The sequence below is a fragment of the Miniopterus natalensis genome, chromosome 3 (assembly GCF_054644295.1).
Source record: "Miniopterus natalensis isolate mMinNat1 chromosome 3, mMinNat1.hap1, whole genome shotgun sequence".
In the NCBI taxonomy this organism is placed as follows: Eukaryota; Metazoa; Chordata; class Mammalia; order Chiroptera; family Miniopteridae; genus Miniopterus; species Miniopterus natalensis.
The window spans coordinates 78,422,500-78,442,349 of NC_142083.1; the positions used below are offsets into that span (position 1 = coordinate 78,422,500).

The 19,850-nt window shown below is 39.4% G+C and overlaps 1 protein-coding gene and 1 pseudogene across 4 annotated transcripts in view; one reads left to right on the top strand and one right to left on the bottom strand.

The window, feature by feature from the left end:
- The window catches only part of AUTS2 (activator of transcription and developmental regulator AUTS2), a 1,039,841-nt gene that overhangs the window by 44,806 nt on the left and 975,185 nt on the right, over positions 1-19,850 (top strand). The window lies entirely within an intron of this gene.
- LOC148093530 (heterogeneous nuclear ribonucleoprotein D-like) lies at positions 1,274-7,708 on the bottom strand (annotated as a pseudogene).

Below are 19,850 nucleotides of genomic sequence, written 5' to 3' on the forward strand. Positions count from 1 at the left end.
CCCAAAGTATGGTTCCTGGTCTCCATGCACAGAATTCATGGGGAGCACTAAAGAAATTGTATACATTATAAAAATGGTTTAAAGGAGAAAAACCCCAAACTCATGTACTCACCACCAGCTTAAGAAATAAAACATTACCAATACCTTTGAAGGCCTTGGAAAGCCTGAGGTGTTTGTTTAAAGTACAGATTCTCCTCTGAGCGGTTAGGTTAAGGAGATTCAGGACAACAATGAGTATTAATTAGAATTTGGTAACTTTCCTTTCTTCTTTTTGGGATGGTTTCCTGAAAAATACCACCTATAGTTTTCTGAATTAGTTCAGATCTGTGGCTTAAAGAGATGTTTAGTGGTATGTTCTTGGATTTTCATGAGATAGGTGTGTATGTATGAAGGTAAGTGACCTATTATTGATTATGCTCGTTACATTATCTTGCTCCTGGGAGTTTTGTGAAGATTAATATCTGCTAGATGACTTTAAGTTTACAAAATGCCTTGAGTTCCTTGGGGGAAGTGTTACATAAATGTAAGTAAATTATGCAGCACCTGAATTGGTTGTTTATCATTTTATGTAGTGAGTTTTAATTAAGAACTTAGTGCTATTTATGTTGGATGGCTGGGGAAAGGCCTTAATCACTCAAAGGTGGTTAAGTAAGAAGGCAGGAGCAGCATTTAGGCCAGAACCTATGAAGGAATAAATGAGCAGGACCTCTTCAGGAAGTTTGGAAGTTTGTCAATTTTTTTCTTTCTTTTTTCACATAAGGAAGCATTTATTTGAGCTTTAACATGAAATCATAGGAATGAAATTTACATAAACAGAAATTCACATTGAATCATAACACAGATAGCAAAAGACAAAGTAAAAACGAAGAAAACTAATTGGCAGCTATATACTTGTACGGTATAAAGTCTTTTACAAAATAATCATCTTCGATCAAGACAAGACCAATCTCTAATGTTGTTTTGCAGGATGGGTTACTTTAGCAATCTCCTCCTGTTTTCTCTAGTGTCCTCTTTTAGTATGGCTGATAATTGTCTTGGTGATTGCCACCCCCTCAGGACGTCTTGCAGTAAGTGCTCTGTTGGCCAGTGTAGTCTGCATATTTCTGTCCATATTTATAGTTCCCATAGTTATACCCAGTATAACTCCCATAGCCACTATAGTTTTGATCACTACCATAGGCACTATTGTAATTTCCATATCTTTGATCGTTGTGGTTATTAAATCCTTGGTTCCAGTTTTCGCCCTGACCTTGGCCACGACCCTAGTACCACCTCACCTACCAGCTACAGCACCTCTTCCTCCATTTTGTTGTTGCTGTTGCTGCCTATATACCTCTTTGGGTTGGGTAACTTTAATCTCACATTTTCCAGAACCAATTTGATGATACCTGCTTTCTAAAATTCTATACTGGCGCTTCGCCTGTATGTGTGATAAAACAAAAACGTCTTCTTTTGTTTGTTTTTGTATCCATGGGAAGTTCAATATTTTCAATCTCCAAAGTCTCCAAAATATTTTTAAATTTGTTCTTCAGAAGTAACTGGACTTAATCCACCTACAAAAGCCTTTTTTGGGGTTCCTTCCCTTTTAAAGCATGGGCCCTTTTGGGGTCTATCAATTTGCCATCTAGTTTGTGTTCCTTTGGTTCCAAAACCTTATTACACTAATAGTATCTTTGAAAAGCACAAATCCAAATCCTCTTGATCTTTAGGTGACTGAGTCTGTTTTAATTGTGCAGTCTACAGCTTTCCCAAATGGAGACAAATATTCAGATCTTTCTTGCTTGTATCCCAGCTCAAGCCTACTGTAAACATTTTACTGTGTTCCTGCTGATTTTTGCACGCATTGATTTTGGATCCCTCTGCAAATTCTTCTCTGTTGCTGACCTTACTCCTGTTCTCCACAGTGATGGTGTGGTCAGTAGGGCATGCTGGGTTCAGTCCCAGTCCCAGCAGCACAGTGGCGGAGCTTTGTATGGAGCTGGATTTAAACTGGCAGTGGAAGAGCGAAATTGGTCATTCTCCATGGCACTCACTGAGCTAAGCTCTCGGTTAATGTTTCCTCTTGTGTGTTTACAGGGTGTTGTTAGAGAATCAGCCTTTTTATTTTTTTAAAATTATTTACAGTTTGTCTTAGACTTTCAGATAGATACCTTGGACTTCTCCGGTTTTCCTGAGTAAGCTAGAAACATTTTTTTTTTTTTTAAAGGGGTTTGTTTTACTCTCTAGGTATTTGGGGAGCAAGGAGGCTTCTGACAAACCACCTTGACTTTTGGTATGCTGTGCTTCTACTGCCCAAGGAGCTAGGTTTCAAACTAACTTTTTTGTGTGTGTGTGTTTTTTTTTAACCTGTTAACACAGAGCTTTGTGCTTCCATGGGTGACATCATCCCAGGACTATTGAAGAGTGAAGATAGGAAACTAAACACCTTGGTCTAGTTGTGCCTCCTTGGTTTGCTGTGCTGTCAGTTTCATCAGTATGCTTGTTTTTTGCCCTGTTGCTCTGTGAACAAAGAGTCACTTACTTCATCTCCTTCCCATAGCTGATCCCAAACTTGTCTGTAATCTTTCTCATTCATTCACCATTTCCATTAAGCACTATTTGGTGCTAAGCGGTAGACATTTGTGAGTTACACGGAGTTCTTGATGCTATTGAGCTGTCTAGTAGAAGACACAATTATTAAAGAAAATAAAAGAACCAATAGCCAAATAGTTATAATTAGATGAGGGGTGAACAGGATACTCGTAGGCTCTTTGAGAGTAGATGGTAAGGGGAAACACACCCTGCCCTGGCTGTTTTGAAGAGCAACAATTCAGCAAAATCTGGGAGGATCCCTGGGAATTAGCAAGGAAAGTAGAAGAACAGGAAACATTGTCTTCTAAGAAGAATGCCATGAAATTATTTTTTCTGTTCCCTCCTCTGCCCTTTTTCTTCCACACACAGCCTTATGTGGAGGCACAGTTTTGGCCATCTAAAGTGGGCCAGTTTGCCAAACTTGGGTGATTGGGGTTATGGGGAAGGGGTAGGAGTTGAAGCTGAATATAAATTAGACAGTAAGAGATGGTAGTTTTGTTTCACTGGGATGATTAACTCCTTAAGTTGGATTCTTGACATACTATTTCTCTAAACTGTGCTCCGGTAACCTTTTTGGAAGTCTAGGGCTATCTATAGACCCTCGAGTGTCTGGAGTGGGTTAGGGGCTTGGAAGAGATACACTTGCTGAAGGAAGCCCTTCTCTGCACTCTTTATATTTGTAGGAGATAACATAGTGTTAATATATCTTATTTTTTAGATATAATTGCTCAAACTTCTGACATTCAAATTGCCAGGAGCCTATTAAAAATGCACTTTTCATAGCCTTTTTATTGCAGACCTGCTGACTTAGAATCTTATCACTAGGACTCCTGGCCATTGTCAAGCACTCTATTGAGAGCAACTGCCAGGATGGGTCATTCAGAGCTTAAAGATGAGGACTTTCACCATTTTAGCCCCACCAGGCCCTGCTGGATTTCTCACCATCTTTCACCACTAGTACCAGCTCCATAATTTGCAGGGCCTGGGGAAAAATGAATATGCAGAACCCTTTATTAAAAAAATTAAGAACTTCCAGAGGGTGACAGCACAGCATTAAATTAAGTATGGGCCCTTCTGAGGGCTGGGCCCTGGAAAACTAACTGCACAAATAGCCAGTCCATGAAGCTCTTCTCACCACTTCTGTTTGTCTTTTTAAGTGAGCTGCTTATTGTTCCCTGTGCACCACACTATTCTTCGCCTTTGTTTCTTGGGTCTCGCTGTTTGAAATGCTGTTTTTCATCTCTTTTGTCTCACCTAGGCTTACCTCAGTTTTTTCATGTACTGTACTGGAACCCTGTGCAAGTTTCCACTGCAAGACTGTGTCCTTTGAGGCCCACTCTTCCTCATTCTGTTATTTCCTGCCTGTAGCTGAGACTCTGCCACCGTCTCCTCAGGAATTTGCTGAGTAAAATATTTTAACCTGAATGCTTTTCTTAAAACTTTATTAGGTTATGGAACACTGGGAATACAGATTTGGTTCAGAGTGAGGTGTTGGAGGCAGTGTTGCCCCTGGCAGTGTTATGCAAGGGGCCTGGGGTGCCTGGGTGTGACTGGTGTAAAACAGCATGAGAAACAAGGCTTGAGACACACTGAGGACATTTCTGGCAAATTGTGCATCCTCTGTGGTTAACACCTTTGGTAGCTACCCTTCCTCTGATAACCAGTGTTTCCTTTCTGGATCTCTCATTGACCTCTTGAGTTCCTGGGAACAAGTTTTTTCTAAGCCACTTAGGTTCGAAAGTGCTGTTAGCAGAACCTGAGAAAATATTTTTTGTGGTAGGAAGGTGACCATTTTGCTCAGTAGTTAATATTTGAAACCAGACATTCTGGATTGTTTGAGCTAGTGTGTTCCAGAGAATTCCCCCAAGCTGGATGTATTTGGTGAATGCAGTCATGGTTCTGTAGGCTGAAAATCAGGCTACACTTAAAAGGACTGATTGTTCTTGTCTTGAGGTAGACAGAGATAGCTATGAATTTGGACAAGAGGTCTGTGAAACCTTTTCATCTTACAGATGGCTGAACAACTATTGAGTTCAGAAAAGTTAAACAGCATATAGAGGGTTGATTCAGATATTAAGTACTGGAGTATTGGAATCCATGATTGCTACTCCTTCTGAGGCCTCAGTAAATATTTGTTCAAAGACTGTTCTGTTCTTTCTTTGAGGGTTATCATCTGGCCCTGACCTGATGGAGTTAATGAAATGAAATATGTACTTCCCCTTTGACATTGTGGACAATGAGGACCTAAAGTGGACAGATTGATTAAAACAGTGCTATTCATTTGAAATTTGTTGAGTCACACATGCTGTATTAAAATTGAAAAAATAAAAAGAAATAGGTTAAATTAAGTTTAATAATTTATTTAACCCTAGATATCAATCTATTTTAATAATTTCATCATATCAATACAAAAATATTCATGAGATAGTTAACTCCCCCCCCACCCCCCCTAGTGTAGCTATAGTATTGGATAGTGCAGGGCTAAAATATGCTAGCCTATACATTTAATTTTTATATTCTTTTCCTTTCTAGATTGCTTTAACCCATACTAGTTAACATAAGAGCTTGGTGACTGATGTGATGATATGGATTTGGGGTGTAAGCTGACTAAGTAGTTTTAGTGTGTCAGTTGAAGGGGGTCAAGCAAACTCATAATACTCCAGTATGGGTTTACTGTAGACCTCTGTCTTCATTCTGGGCTTCTGGAGGCAGTGCTTGCAGCCCTTTAGGGGACAGAAATTGCCTTGCACAAAGACAATGGGATGTCAGTCAAGGACAGCCTCTCTGCTGTTGACTCAGTCTTGGCTTTGACCTCTTGTCTGCACAAAGAATTTGCTGCTGAATTAGAACCTTGCTCTTCTTACAGGGAATTAAGAAGGAAAGCGTGGGTTTTTGAGTAAGATTACTAATCAACATGTGAAATCTTTGCAGTTTAATTAAAATCTAAGCAAAAAGTAAATAATAAAATCATTTCTTAGCCTAGGCAGATCATAGAAATTAGCAAATTAAGGCAGCAAAAGACCCACACACATATTTGTAGTCAGGTTTGCACTAATTCCTTGATAAAGGGTAATATATATTTGGTCTTCAGGGTGTGATTTGAATAGAAGTTTTTTCTTCATTTTTAAGATCACTGCACAAAGTCCACTGACGGAATACAAGGAGACAGCCTTGATTAGATTAGGCCAGATTGGATTAAATCAAATGGTTAAAGCCTTTGGAGCCTCTAGCTTGTAGGAGACACCATAATGGCCTTCATTGCATCCCTAAATCCTATTAGTTAGTTAATCTTATTGAAGAATTCAGGTCTGCATAAAGCAGCATTGCCTTATACTCTCTATGGTGGTCTCTGGCCCTTAAGGCGAGCTGACAAATAAGAGCTTTCTTGAAATAGGTGGTTTATGTTGGTTTGGGGCAAGTTATTCTAACTAATTTGAAAGTAGATACTTATAGTTGGTAGATGGAGTATTCCACATAGAAAAGTAGTATGTCTCCTGGCTGCCCTTTGGCTTGGTTGCTGTTAGTATATGTGCCGGGTTTTTTTAGGGAAAGAGTCAGGAGAGATGTGTGTAAATAGTTGTAAAATTGGCTGCTCTGTCATTGTGGCAGGTGTGGGGGTGGATGGATGGGTGGGAGCTTTATTTTTAAGCTTTTTGAAATTATCTCTTACAGCCCATATCCATTTTAGAGGTTGTCATTAAGAATCCTATGCTGAGAATACAGTGTAGTTGAGACACTGTGCTAGATGTTGGGAGTAAAATAAAGAATCTTGGGACTTGGGAGCAGGAGGCATCTTTATCTGTGATTTCCTGCATGTTTCTACTTTTCTTATAAGTATGAGTTGGCTCTTGTCTATTTCTATAGTGACCATATTTTTCTGAAGGAAAACATTCTTTTTGTCACATGATTTTTTTTCTAATTTGTGAATTTATGGACAGGCAAAGTTTTACAAAAGCATATAAATTACGTCAAATTTCATTATAGATTTATTATCTTTTGGAAAAAGAAACAAATACAAGAAATTGGCACTGTCCAGTTCTGAATGTACGCTTACTGGATCCAGAATGAAGACTGGAGGGATTGTGGAGCAAAATAGTAAATTTGACGTAGAACTTTGCTAAAGGTAGTTTAGTTAGACATGGGCAACTTCAAGACCCATAAGTGATCATTACATACTGCATTGGCCTCCAGTGATGTGGGGAATGTTTTTCCAGGCATCTTTAAAAATCACCTGCATACTGCCTCAGCTAAGAGCTGAGTGTCCACCATTCAGACTCTGAGTTAACTGGTTCACAAGCAAAAAGTGAGGCATCTGATGTTCTTTCTGGCTACTTGGTGAATAACCATGAGAAGATTTTTGCATTCAAGGGGTGGAGGTGACATTCTAGCCTGGGGCCTTTCAGTGCTGTCTTGGAGTGGGGACTTCTTTCTTGATAGAGCCTAGGGGACTTGTTAGGTCTTCATTATTCCCCCATGTGGGCTCTGCCCATTCTTAGGCCAAGAAATGAGTTAAGCTTAGCTCTCTAACCTTTTTGTTGGGGCAGCCCTGCATCTGTGTCCTTTCCCAAAAGACTAAAGAGAATTTCAGGTGTGGACCAGACATGGAGTCTGAAGAGTGGTTATGAAAGATTAATGGTTTTGATTTGCTTTTAGGAGGAAAAGTACAATAGCCCTTTGGATGAAGATAATATCTCTCTCCAACCCTCCTCTCTATCAAGTGTGCAGTGTTCTCTTCCTGTATAGCACTTGTATTTTCGAGAGCGAGGGTCATTGACAGAACACTTCTCACTCCTGAGTTTCAGAGCACAGCAGAGTGCACACGTCTGAAGCAAGAGCTGTAATTTTCTCTAAGTGTACTAAGAATTACTTTAATCCTTCGTATGTGCATAAACATGCTCACACAATTGTGGGGTTTTCCCTATGTTCCATGAGGAGGAATAGCTCCCTTTTTACTTTTATTGATTCTTGATTGCTCACTTCTCTAGGTTACCTTTGTTTGGAAACAGCTGCTGGAAGAATGTGTGCTCATTTTGTCCTCGTGAACTTTACTTCTGTAGCCCTCTGACCTGAGGCTCACTCGGCCTGCCCTTTCCTCTGCATCAGCCCAGCTTTGTTCTTCTGGGTCTCTTGTTCCCATTCTATGAAGGAGACCTTCTTGCTTCAATTTAGTATCTATTTCTGTTGAGGCAGTTCCTGATTGGAAGAGGTTGAGGAGGGAATTTCAGGGAGAAAATTGGATCTGGCTAGGAGAAATTTATAAAACTTCTGTATTCTGGGCTAATGGTTCTCAGATGCTTTGGGATCACAATGAGACATTGTTCTGGTGGACTATGAGAGCTGCTCTTACCAGCTGTCAGACAGCCCCGACTGCTTTTTCTCCCTGTCCCATCTCTGCTCTTCCCACCCAGTTTGCCTAGAGAGCCCAAGTCTTTTATAAGCCCACTCCTTGTCTTTTTTAATTTTCAAAATGTTTTTATTGATTTTAAAGAGAGAGGAAGGGAGAGGGATAGAGAGATAGAAACATCGATGAGAAACATCCATAGGCTGCCTCTTGCACTCCCCCTACTGGGGGTTGAGCCCGAAACTGGGGCATGTGCCCTGACCAGGAGTTAAACCTGGTGATCTCTTGGTGCATGGATCGATGCTCAACTACTGAGCTACACCAGCTGGCCACTTTTTTTCTCTTTTAAAGTCTTCTTGATTTGCTTTCCACACCAGCTGCTCCCAACCTTGCTGAGTCCCTTTGGGATGTAGGAGAGTTGTCCTCCTCTCTATAGTTTGTTGGCATGCCCAGGGGGAAGGAGGGCAGGACCCTTTCATGTTCTGCCCCAGAGTTTCACAGGAAGAAATAATAATACCTAAAGCTTATTGATTACTTAAAATGTGCCCAGCACTGTGACAAAGCACTTTACATGGATTATGTCTTTTACTGTAGTGAGCCTGATAAAGTATATGTGCTATCACTGTCTTCATTTCACAGATGGGAAATTGATGCCCAGAGAGGTTCAGTAACTTGTGACTATGTATGCCTGCTGGAATCACGTGATAGAATCAAGATTCAAACCAGGCAGTCCAATTCCGGGGCTCATGTACAACTCCTCAGGGAATGGTGGAGAGTTCAGAGTCAGCATAGCTGTGCTCATGGGCTCATGGTAGCTTTTCTTACCTGGGATGTCTCCCCTTTTACACTGACCTCTTGTGGTCTTTATATTTTCAGTTTACTCACTAACTGGGGTGTTCTGGTTCATTCTTTGATGACGCCAATTGTGTGTTTTAAAGAATCAGAAAAATGTTAGAGGTGGGCTTTATAAACTGTGCAGTCAGATAACAGGACTCCTGACAAGGAAATAAGGCCATAAGTGCTCATGCTTTGGAAGGATTGGTTAATTGGTAGAGGTTGTGTTTCTGTGGTTAATTTGTGTTCCTGTCATTGTAATATGTGAGTATCCTTATCCACAGGCATCGAATGTGTCTTCCAGTAGTCCCACAAAACAAGGCGCTCTTCAGAGCCGGCATCAGTTGGTGCACCTGAATAACAATAGGAAAGCTTGTTGACCGTTTGGCACTTCAGAGCCCAGTAATTAGAAACTGTAAAACAGTAATACAGACATGAAGCAAATCCTCCAGTTAATGAAAAAAAATCTACACTCCTGCTTTGTGGCTGAGTGCAGAATCACAACTGGCTGCTTATACAACAAAGCAAACACTTCAGGATTTTGGCACCTGTTTTATACATGTAAAAAGCTCTAGGCTTTATATTAATTTGGGGGCTGTCATATTTTTAAAAAACTGAAAATAGCAATTGCCTGACTTTTTTGTTTTTCATTAATTTTCTGCAGTGGTTCTCAAATTATTCTTTCTAGATCAGAGGTATCAGCATCATCTGGGAACTCCTGAGAAATGCAGGATTTTTTTGGGGCCCCACTCCAGACCTACTGAATCAGAAACTCTGAGGGTGGGGCTCAGCAGGTTATGTTTTAGCATGTCCTTCAGGTGATTCTGATGCACTCTAAATTTTGAGAAACACTGGGGAATGGGTAGAGGAATTTCGGGGATGGGGAATGGAGTCCCCTTTTGGCCCTTACCCAAAGGTGACCATTGAGCTTCTCCAACCATTGATGGGTGGCTGACCTGAGGTGTGATATTAATAATATATGAAGGCCCCCTGCTTTCATGGGGAGGTTTCTCAGGGAAGGAGCTGTGACTTTGTGGGGACTGGTTGGGAGAAGGGGGGCTAGAACTGTGGCTTATAGTAATAACTGGATTAGTCAGCTTTGACACACCAAGATAATACTGGACAGAGAAGAGACAGAGAGGAGTCAAAAACAAAGACCGTCTTATTTCTCAAACAGAACTTTAGCAGTGCTGCTGATGTAATATGCTCATCGTTGTCAAGAACTGTTGTAAAAAATGGAAAGTTAAGATGGGCCTGGGATGGTGGCAGAATGGATTCCTTCTTTTCTCTGTATGCCCCCCCCCCCTTCATTTCTCTGACTCCAGCTATCTTGGCTGATGGGATTTGTTTAGTAATTTTCTTGGGATCTCCTGACAAATGGCTCCTCTGCCTTTTCCCCACTGTGTAGTGACCGCAGCAGTGACACAGGTTCATTTCAGAGCCATTAGAAGTCCATGCACAGCTGACTACTAGATCTCTTGGAAAGGCCTCTTGGGAAATGAGAGCTTGCTTCCAGAGTGAAATGAGTTCCCGAGTGGTGTTGCCACAAAGGCTTGGGTTCCTGACACTCCTTGAATAGTCAGTTGAGGACAAAACCTGATACAAACAGAAATACTCATCCTTTGGTTTCTTGGTTTTTATCTAGCTTTATTAATTTTGCTCACATTTTAAAATTTGTTTATTTTGTTCACTTTTTTCTGCTTTTTAGACTATTGCTTTTTCTCATCCCTTAAAAAGAAGGCATAGGACCTATTGTAGCCTATTCTTTGATTTAATCACCTACATAGCAGGGGAAAGCTGCAGGGATAGATGTGAATGAGACGTAGTCCCTGTCTTCCCTGACGTGGAGGAGACTAATTTCTGGGGGGAAGAAACTAAGAGAAGAACCATCCAGATCCTGGGTTCACTTTATTCCCTCTGGGGTCTCAAGTGGGAGAACTTGCTTGAATACCTGAATTTGATGTTGGATCACAAACCCAACATCAGGCCTTATTTATTTACTCATTTATTTCTCTTTCCTGTGGGAGAAAAAAATTTATTACCAAAAGTTCTTTAAATAAAGGAGCTATCAAAGCTTGATGCATCCCCGCTGGAGGGGCTCAGTTGGTTGGAGCTTCGTTCTGCACACCAGAAAGTTGCCAGTTCCATTCCCAGTCAGGGACACATACCTGGGTTGCAGGTTCAGTCCCTGACCAGGGCACTTACCAAGGGCGATTGATTGATGTTTAAAAAAGAAAAAAAAAGCTCAATGCAATCTGATGTTAAGATACCAGGACATAGAAACCTACTATCACATTAAGGCAAGGTCTTGGCTATTTCATGAAATCTTGGGTCATTTAGACATTCAAGGAAGCAAGGAAGCTGCTGGAATTCTGGTGGAAACTGCGAATGTGTGGGCCATTCATCATTGTGAAGGCTTATTTTGTATTTTATTTTATTCTAAGGGATCTGTGGCCTGTTGGCTTTTAGGAGTATTTAGTTGCTGATTCTCCTTCCATGTGACATTTAGGGCTTATGGAGAAACCAGAGGCTCACGCTGGAGTGTTTACCTTCCTGAACGTCAGGAAAGATGGTCCTTCTGCCAGATGAGTGGGAGGGTCTAAGTCTTTAGCTCCTTAGCTTTTCGTGAGTGGTGTAGCCTTTCTTTATCTGGACGGGAAGGCTGTGACCCACCATCCTTTCCAGCCTGCCTGCGCTTCATCTTGCTTTAATTAAATACACAGCTGATGATGTCAGCCTGGCTCCTGGCTCCCTTAGCTTCCCTCTTGGATCAAAACATCCGGGCAGACAGTTGTGACAATTAAAGTCTCTAGACCCAAGCTTCGTTTGTTCTGATATAATTAAAATAAATCTGCCTAAACATCTCCAAATGCAGATGAAACCTAGTGCTGATTAAAGGTGACCCTCTAATAAGCCTGATATGATTAGGCAGAACCAGTGGGGTGCAGGCAAGTATTTGAGACTCTGGCCAACCTGATTATTTCTTTGACTTTTTACTTGGGGGAAAAAACCTGTTTGATTCTTTCTATCACAGAGTACTTGAAAACTATTATCTGTGACAACTAAAGGACTTAGGTGAAATAAACAGGCAAAACCCGGGGACTTGCCCTTAAGTGTCTCAGTCAGCCACCACCTGGGACATGCTTGCTTGCTGGCGGATCAATGAAGAATGGATTTTACCTGAGGTCCTGGCCTGGAATGCTAGTTAAAAAAGGACATTCTGAAATGCACCCAGGCATATTCTGATAAAGTCTTAGCAAATGTGGATGGTGAAGGTTTTTTTCTTAAAGTCACAGTTTCTTTATTTATTAAGATATATATAAAAACAAACTAGAACTGCTTTCGTGTTTATATCAAGATCTCATTGCCAATTTAGGAGAAATTTCTTTAATTGTTTTGTCTTCTGGCTCCTGTAACACTGGGCACACCTCTCTTAGCACTTATCACATTGTATTGTAGTTGTTGGTTTATTTGTCTTGTTCTGTCTTAGAAAGCGGGGAAATTGTCTAATTCTTCTTGATGTCTGCCCAAATGCCTATCACATAGACCCAGGTACAGGGGTTGGCAAGCTATGGCCCACAGGCCAAACCAGGCCACTATCTGTTTTTGTATGGCCATGAATTAAGAATGATTTTTACATTTTTTAATGCTTGAAAAGAAATCGAAGAACATTTTGTGGCACATGAAAATTACGTGAAATTCAAATTTCAGTGTTCATAAATATAGTTTTATTGGAATATAGCCACGTTCATTCATTTACGTTGTTGTTTGGCTGCTTTGTGCTACAACAGCAGAATTGAGTAGTTGCAACAGAGACCATATGGCCCCCAAAGCCTGAAATATTTACTACTGGTATGTTACAGAAGAAGTTTGACGACCGTTTCTATTATATAGTAGGCATGTTGGAAATGCTTATTGTTTGAATTATTTCAAATATAAATCTGAGTTTCCAGATATAGTTATTCTTATCCTAAAAGTGTTCAGTTGAATATAAAAAGAATGGATAATTGATGGATCTATTTCTCTTATCCTTTTGGTTTAGGTGTTAGTGGTGCTGGTTCATTTCTGAGAACTAGATAATTTCATAGGAGTTTTTCTCTCTTGAGTAACTTAAAGAGTTCTTCTAATTCTTATTAACTTTCCAGGTTCTGAACCTGTTGTGTGAAGTGCATAGACACCATGAGGTACATAGAAGTTAAACTGACCAAGTCCTACAGTAAAGAATTAGGATGGCTCTTCATGTATTCATCTTTTTCTCTAGCTGCTGAGGCCATTCTTTGTGATGAAAAAGAATTCATACAAACTTGGGGATATTTATAAGCAAATTACTGTCCAGTACTATATAATGCATTAGTTCTTATAGACATCATTATCTTTGTAGGCTCTTTAGTTCATTAACAGGGAAATTCTTTTTTAAAAATAATATGTCCATGGTTTAAAAAGTAAACACTGCAAAGAGTGATAGCAATTACCAAATGTAAACAGTGTGGCCCTTGAGAAGCACTGTGAAATTGTTTACTGAATTAAATTATTATGCCTTTGATACTCACTTGTCTACTCCCATTGACTGTTAAGGAATGTGCTTCAAGGAGGACAGATGAGGTACAGGCAAAGTTTATTTTTAAGACACTAATGTTCTTAGGTAAATAAAAAACCCCAACAACTTGCAGATATACAATGACCTGGAAATCTGGCTTTTGTTTTGAGAGAGTATTTTTAAAATGACCAGTGCCACAAATATAAGTCTATTCATATGCAGGGGAGTTGGAGGGAATTGGCTTATTCAGGAATAAAGTAAGAAATAGAAAATTCCTAGTCTGCTGGGATTTGAGAGAGTGAGGAATTTGGCAGGAAGGAGAAGGAAGGAAGGTTAGGGAATACATAAAAAAATATGGATCTAAGCTTTCCTAGGAATCTGAGGTAAGACACTTGTTAAATGTGTCTGCATTTACATTATTTCCTGTGGAATCCTTGGAGTATGATTTCTGCCCCCTCCCTTTATCATATTAAATACAGGGTGCCCCCCCCCCAAATGTATACACACTCTAACAGCAGGTAAATTTTGAAAATGAAATGTATTTTAAGAAACACTGCCTTTATAATTATTCAAAGTGTGTATATACATTTTTTGGGGGCACCCTATATATTTAAAAGGATCAGATTCAGTTCTTTAGGAAGCATTGTTTTTCTCAAAATAACTCTGTTACACTCACTTATTACCCATCACAGGACAGGCACTTTTTGTACACTTTGGCCAGCTTTACAACAGCCCTGCATAGTAAGGATACAGTCCCTGTCTTATGGATGGGAAAGCTGAAACTTAGGTTAATTGGCTTGCCTGAGGTTTTATAGTTAGTAGCCTGCAGAGCCAAGTTTCAAATCTAAATCTGACTCCAGCCTTGTTTCTACTGTCCCAGTTTCTCAAGTGCTTGTTGCCCAGAGATTTTGACATTGAAATAATATATTAAAAAGATGTGTAAATCCAGCCTGAAGCCTTAACTCACCATTTTGTGTGAATAAATCTCTTCCCCATTTCACCAGCTTTCTCTTCCTTTCCAATGACTTTGTACATCTTTGATTTGTGAGCTTCCCATGTTCTCTTAGATGTTAACCATTTGATCAATATAAAATTGATTTTTATACTTAATGTAGAGGGACCTTAGGAAAGGGATAAAAACTATAACAAAACCAATAACCTCCCCCCCACTGAAAAATTATGGTTGGTTTGTCTTTGGCAGAGGGGTAGGTACTTCATCTTTCTGCCCAGGAACTCCAGAGGATTCTAAAAGGAAGAGTTGAGAAAAAACATTTTAGGCCTAGAGTCTCAACATTTCTTGGGTTCTGTTGGAGGGCTTCTTGGCAGCTTTCAAAAAAGCCTTTGTTTTCTTACTGGTTTTTCATCTTGGGCCACCTGCTTCTCTCTTCCTGCTGTTTTCCTTTTCTACCTATGTGGTTGGTGCTCTAAGGAGTTTTTTATAGCGGTTTTCATCATTTATACCACTGAGTTTTACAGGAGCTTTTCTTTTCAAATTTCGATGTTTGACATAGTTGCATACTTTTACTTATTTATTTAATATGTTCACTTCTGAACCTTTTTGGACATTATGGTGGCAGCCTCCAGGAGAGACAAAGTAAAACCAGGCAAATTCTAGGTAGAGGCTGGGAGCAAAGGGCAGAAGGTATAAGGTTGAAGGATACCAGCTATTATTGATTTCTCAGGATGCAGATCCTAGTTGTTGATAAATTTAGAATTTACTTATTTTGGGGGATGGTTCTGTAATGTCTGTGAGAAGCTGATTTTGAAAAAGATGCTGACTTGGGTGTGGCTAATGTAAAAAGAGTGATGAGCCAGTGCAAAGGAATAGTGCATCATCACTTTTTAACCTCAGTTGCAGAGAGAATATAAAAAGTCATGCATTGGGAAGTGGGAAGCCTGCAAATTAAAGCAGTTGAACAAGGAACAACCCAGGAATATCCTTTGTCCTATATGGATGAGATTGGTGGAAACTCTGTTGCCCCTGCCATAGATAACACTGTTTCCTCTGCGGAGAATTCTATGCATGCAGGCAGCCTTTTCGATCTCTTTAAAAAAAAAAAAAATTGGGACTAGAGAAGAGTGAAGATTGCAAACCTGGAAGGATCGATTTGTGAGGTACCAAGATTCAGAAAAGACCTTTTCTTAAGGGTGAACTTGCCTTTTTGAAATATTGTGAAAATTCTAAAGAAAAGTAAGTTGAGTCAAGTTAGCAACAAATGTTAGAAGGGGAAAATCTTAAGGGTTTAATTTGAAAACTGAAAGATTTGTTCTTTCCACAGTGCTTCTTATTCTATAAACTAAGGTGCTTGGTGAGGTGGAGCAGAATGTTTGAAACCTTTCCTACCACTGCTGCTTTAGGTTATCAGTTTCTTCTCTTATTCCAGTAAACTCAAGTAGTGTATAGAATTTTGCCATCTGGTGTTGATAGGTTTTTTTCTTTTTTCCTTAACATATGACCTGCCTCTACAAATAAATTGTGAGTAAACTAAATGAGGATAGCAACTGTTGTGATTCTTTATAAAATCTCTACGGCCCTGAGGTCCATGACCAAGGGAAAGAAAAACCACTCTCTTTAAAAGCCCTGGCAGCCCGTTGTATTCTCATGGTTTTGCTAAGGTAGTGTTCCAAGGTATAAGACAGGCTAGGATTGTGTGTTCTAGAGTTATGAATAAGGCTCTCCTTGGGAATGGTAAAAACGCTGCGGTGCTGCATTATGTGTGTGCCATGTGTTCTGGGCTACGTCTGTGCCATTTACTTATCACCTATAATGGTCCTGCACAGCCACTCTGTGACAGTGTTATTTTAACTTGAAATAGCATGAGTGTTAGGAGGAAATATCTTGTGAATGTGAATGGGGATTCTCCTGGGTGCCTGTAATTGCAATGATTTGAAATGCTTTCACAGGATTTGTAGGAGAGGGTAATTTTTCTTCTTTATTTGCTCCTTTTATCTTGTTCGAAAACCAAGATTACCTCACCTCCCACCTCCCATCTCCCATATACACTCCTTATTTCTTTCCATTTCTCCCCTTTTTTCTCCTTTAAAGAAAACCTTTCCTAGTTATAATCAAAGGTATTTGGAGGTTCTTGTTTTTTATTAAGAGTTATGGCAATTGGTAGTATTTGCTTCTCGGGAATTATTTTTTTGTTCTAGGTGTGTTCTGAGTGTTGCTGGTGGTGACAGTGACGCCTTAGAGCGGGGTCCTTAGTACTGTTGCTGTTTTGGGTTGGATTCTTTGCAGTGTGTCGGGGAGTATCCTGTGCCTTGTAGGGTGTTTACCAGCATCCTTGGCCTCTATCCACTAGATAACCCCCCCAAGTACGACAACCAAAAATGTCTCCAAACATTGCCTGATGTCTCTTGGGGAAGGGTCAGGGCCGGATCATCCTGGTTGAGAATCACTGCTTTAGAAGAAAACGGGTATTGGGGAAGCTGAGGGTAGCCATGAACCTCCTAGGGCTGGAGTCTTTATTTAGATGCTTTATTATATTAAAAGCACCTCTTAAATATCGGTGATAAGGGCATACTTAGTTGAAATTCCTGTGTAATCTTTAAATATCCTTATAGCTCTTGGCTTCAACTTCCTAGGACTAGAAGTATAGGTGTGTTATTTTTCCTTATTTTCAAAACAAGGGGATTTGTAGCAAAATGTATTAATCTCTGAGGTCTCTCATAGCTCTCACATTTTATTATTTTAGTTATAAAAGAGACATTTTATGCAGTTACTGAACTTTAGAGTTGAAAATTTGTCACCATTTGGTCTATCCCCATTAGTTCTAGCCAGTGTGATTTCTACAAATAGATCAGGCCAGGAAAAATAGTTATTTTTTATCAGTGGATATTATTAAATGCTCATATTTGGAGAATTTATCACAACAGAACTTTTATAAAAGTGATTACTTTTGCTAACTGATTGGAGTTCAGGTGATTGCCTGCCTGAACTTGAAACATCTTCTGTTTGGAATCAGGCTTTTAAATGTTGGTGTTTATTTTAGTAGTCCTGTGCCTAGACAGGTGTTCTTTATTTCCAAACAGCTTTATGCTCTGCTACCTTGATGAGGGAAACCGACTTCCTGGAGTGCCTTGGATGATATATTGGGATTAAATTGGCAAGTTTTCTATTACAGCTGCTTTTAAAGTTTAATAAAAGTAGACAATATACTGTATGATACTATAATATATATACATGCATATGTGTATATGTATATGTATATGTATATGTATATGTATATGTATATATATATATATTTGGCCTGAATGAGGTGATTAAGAGGGAAATCTAATACCTTTTATAGGCTTATATGCTTCACATGTGATGTGCCCAACCAGAAATAAAAAGATACATACCAGATGTGAAGGCATCAGCTAATCTAGTTATGCTGGGGATCATTTCCACCACTTGATGGCTGAATTACACTGAACTCATTTCTTCATCTCTAACAGGATTTGGTATAGTTGCTTAAATTTGAGGCTGAGATGAAGTACTTGTGCTTGTGCTTTTACTGTAAGGATTGGGTGATGTATTCCTTTTGTATTCCTGGAGCTTGATAAACTGTAAAGCCTGGAATATTCAACTCATAGCAGGACTGAGATGGATGGGGAGATGTATTCTAGTGGACACCAATAGCTGAGTATGCTTTCTTTGGGCCCTTGCCTGGAAAACCAATCTGAAGGTATACTGGTCAGACACAGTGCTGTTCCTAAGCCTTACTGGAAATAATAATCTCTTAGCCTGTGCTAAAAAGGTAATTTTGCATGTATTAAGTATTCAACAAAGGACTCAAGCTGTGCTTATTTTGGCAAACAGAGATCCCAAAATGAATCAAACAAACTGTAATTTGGAACAAATTGAAATACTTAATGATTTGTCTTAAATATTTAAAATCACACACATGTATTTTGGACAGACTGACACCTGTCAGAGAAATGGTGGTTGTGGGGCAGGGTGAAAAAGGTGAAGGGATTAAGCAAAAACAGCAACAACAAAAATACCCTCATAGACACAGACAATAGTATGGTGATTACCAGAGGGGAGGGGTGTAGGAGAGGATATAGGGGGATAAATGGGGATGGAAGGAGACCTGACTTGGGTGGGAACACATAATACAATATGCAGATGATGTAGTTTAGAATTGTACACCTGAAAACTATATAATTCTATTAACCAATGTCACCCCAATAAATTGAATAAAAAAGAAAGTATATTGAATAAAAAATCATATTTTATCCTCAAGTCTTTATAGTATCCTCAGGAAAAAAAGAATCTTTGGAAATGGCAGTGAAAGGGCAGAATTATCTCAAACTGCAGTTGTGGTTCTGGATCCTATCGTTGGGCCTATCTTTCCTTTTACTCCCAGCTGTGTAGTAGCCAAATACAGTATTTAAGGTATTTATTTCACCCTGAAAGATTTTTATAAAGAGCAGTTTTTGATGAAGCCCAGCACATGGCATCATTATCATTTCTAACACAGAGACCTCATTTTCAATTTTGCTATCAAAGAAAAATGACAAATAGAGAATGCAAGAAAAACCAGATGGACTAACTGTATTAGGAGCTTTGTATGCATATTTTGTGTCACATATTAGCATTCATTAAGTCGAAAGGGAAAAAAATAAGTTTTGCCTACATGCGTTAAACCAATAAGGCTGGCAGAGTTCCAAGCTAGCTCTTGTGGATTGTTTTGTAACTGTTTTAATTAAAATTGCTCAGTATATGATTAACTTAAAAGTTTTAATTTCCACAAAACTGTTGAACAAATGAAACATTAATATTTTACATTTACCATGGCAATATTGCTATTTTTTCAGAGCTGCTGTTTGTTCAAGTAAACTATAGTTAAGTGGTAGGTGGAAAGAGCTATGTCTCATGCTGCTGCCAAGAAAACCTGCAAACTGAGAACTTCGTAAAAGGATCAGTGTGACAGGGTTGTCTATTTAACTGCAGATTCCATAGATGAGCATTTATGTAGTCATCCCCCACCACCCCATCACTTTACAGCTGAGCCTCTGTCATAATTTTCATGTTGAAGAGGTTAACAGTATAACTAACAAGAAACAGTTTATGTCTTTTCCTTCCATTCAGCTTCGTAATAGTGTTAGTCTATCACATGACATTCTTAGATTTGAAGTGGTTGGCCAGTAGGGCCTGTGAAACTTACAGTAACTTAGGTGGTTTTATTTAAGAGATAGGTACAGATGTTAGTTTTGGAATTAAAGGAAAGATAGGAAAGGTTTGGATGATCCCATCATGTTTTTTTGCTTGCCTTTCTTTAGATTGGCACCAGTGTGACTTTGCTAAAACACATTCCATTTTGCAAATGGTAAAACTGATGCCCAGTAAAATTTCACTATGTGAAATGAGGTTCCTTAAATATGCAGATCTACATTTCTTTCACTCATTCCCCCCCCCCCCCACTTTCTTCCTGTGCCCCCATCTTAAAGCCCTTCAGTTCATTAAAAGACTGCTGGAGTGTCTTTCTTTTCCCCTAATGTAAGCTTTTTACTCTTACTTCACTCTGTGGGTTCAGGTCATGGTACCATATAAATTCAAGGTAGTGGTATTTGAAC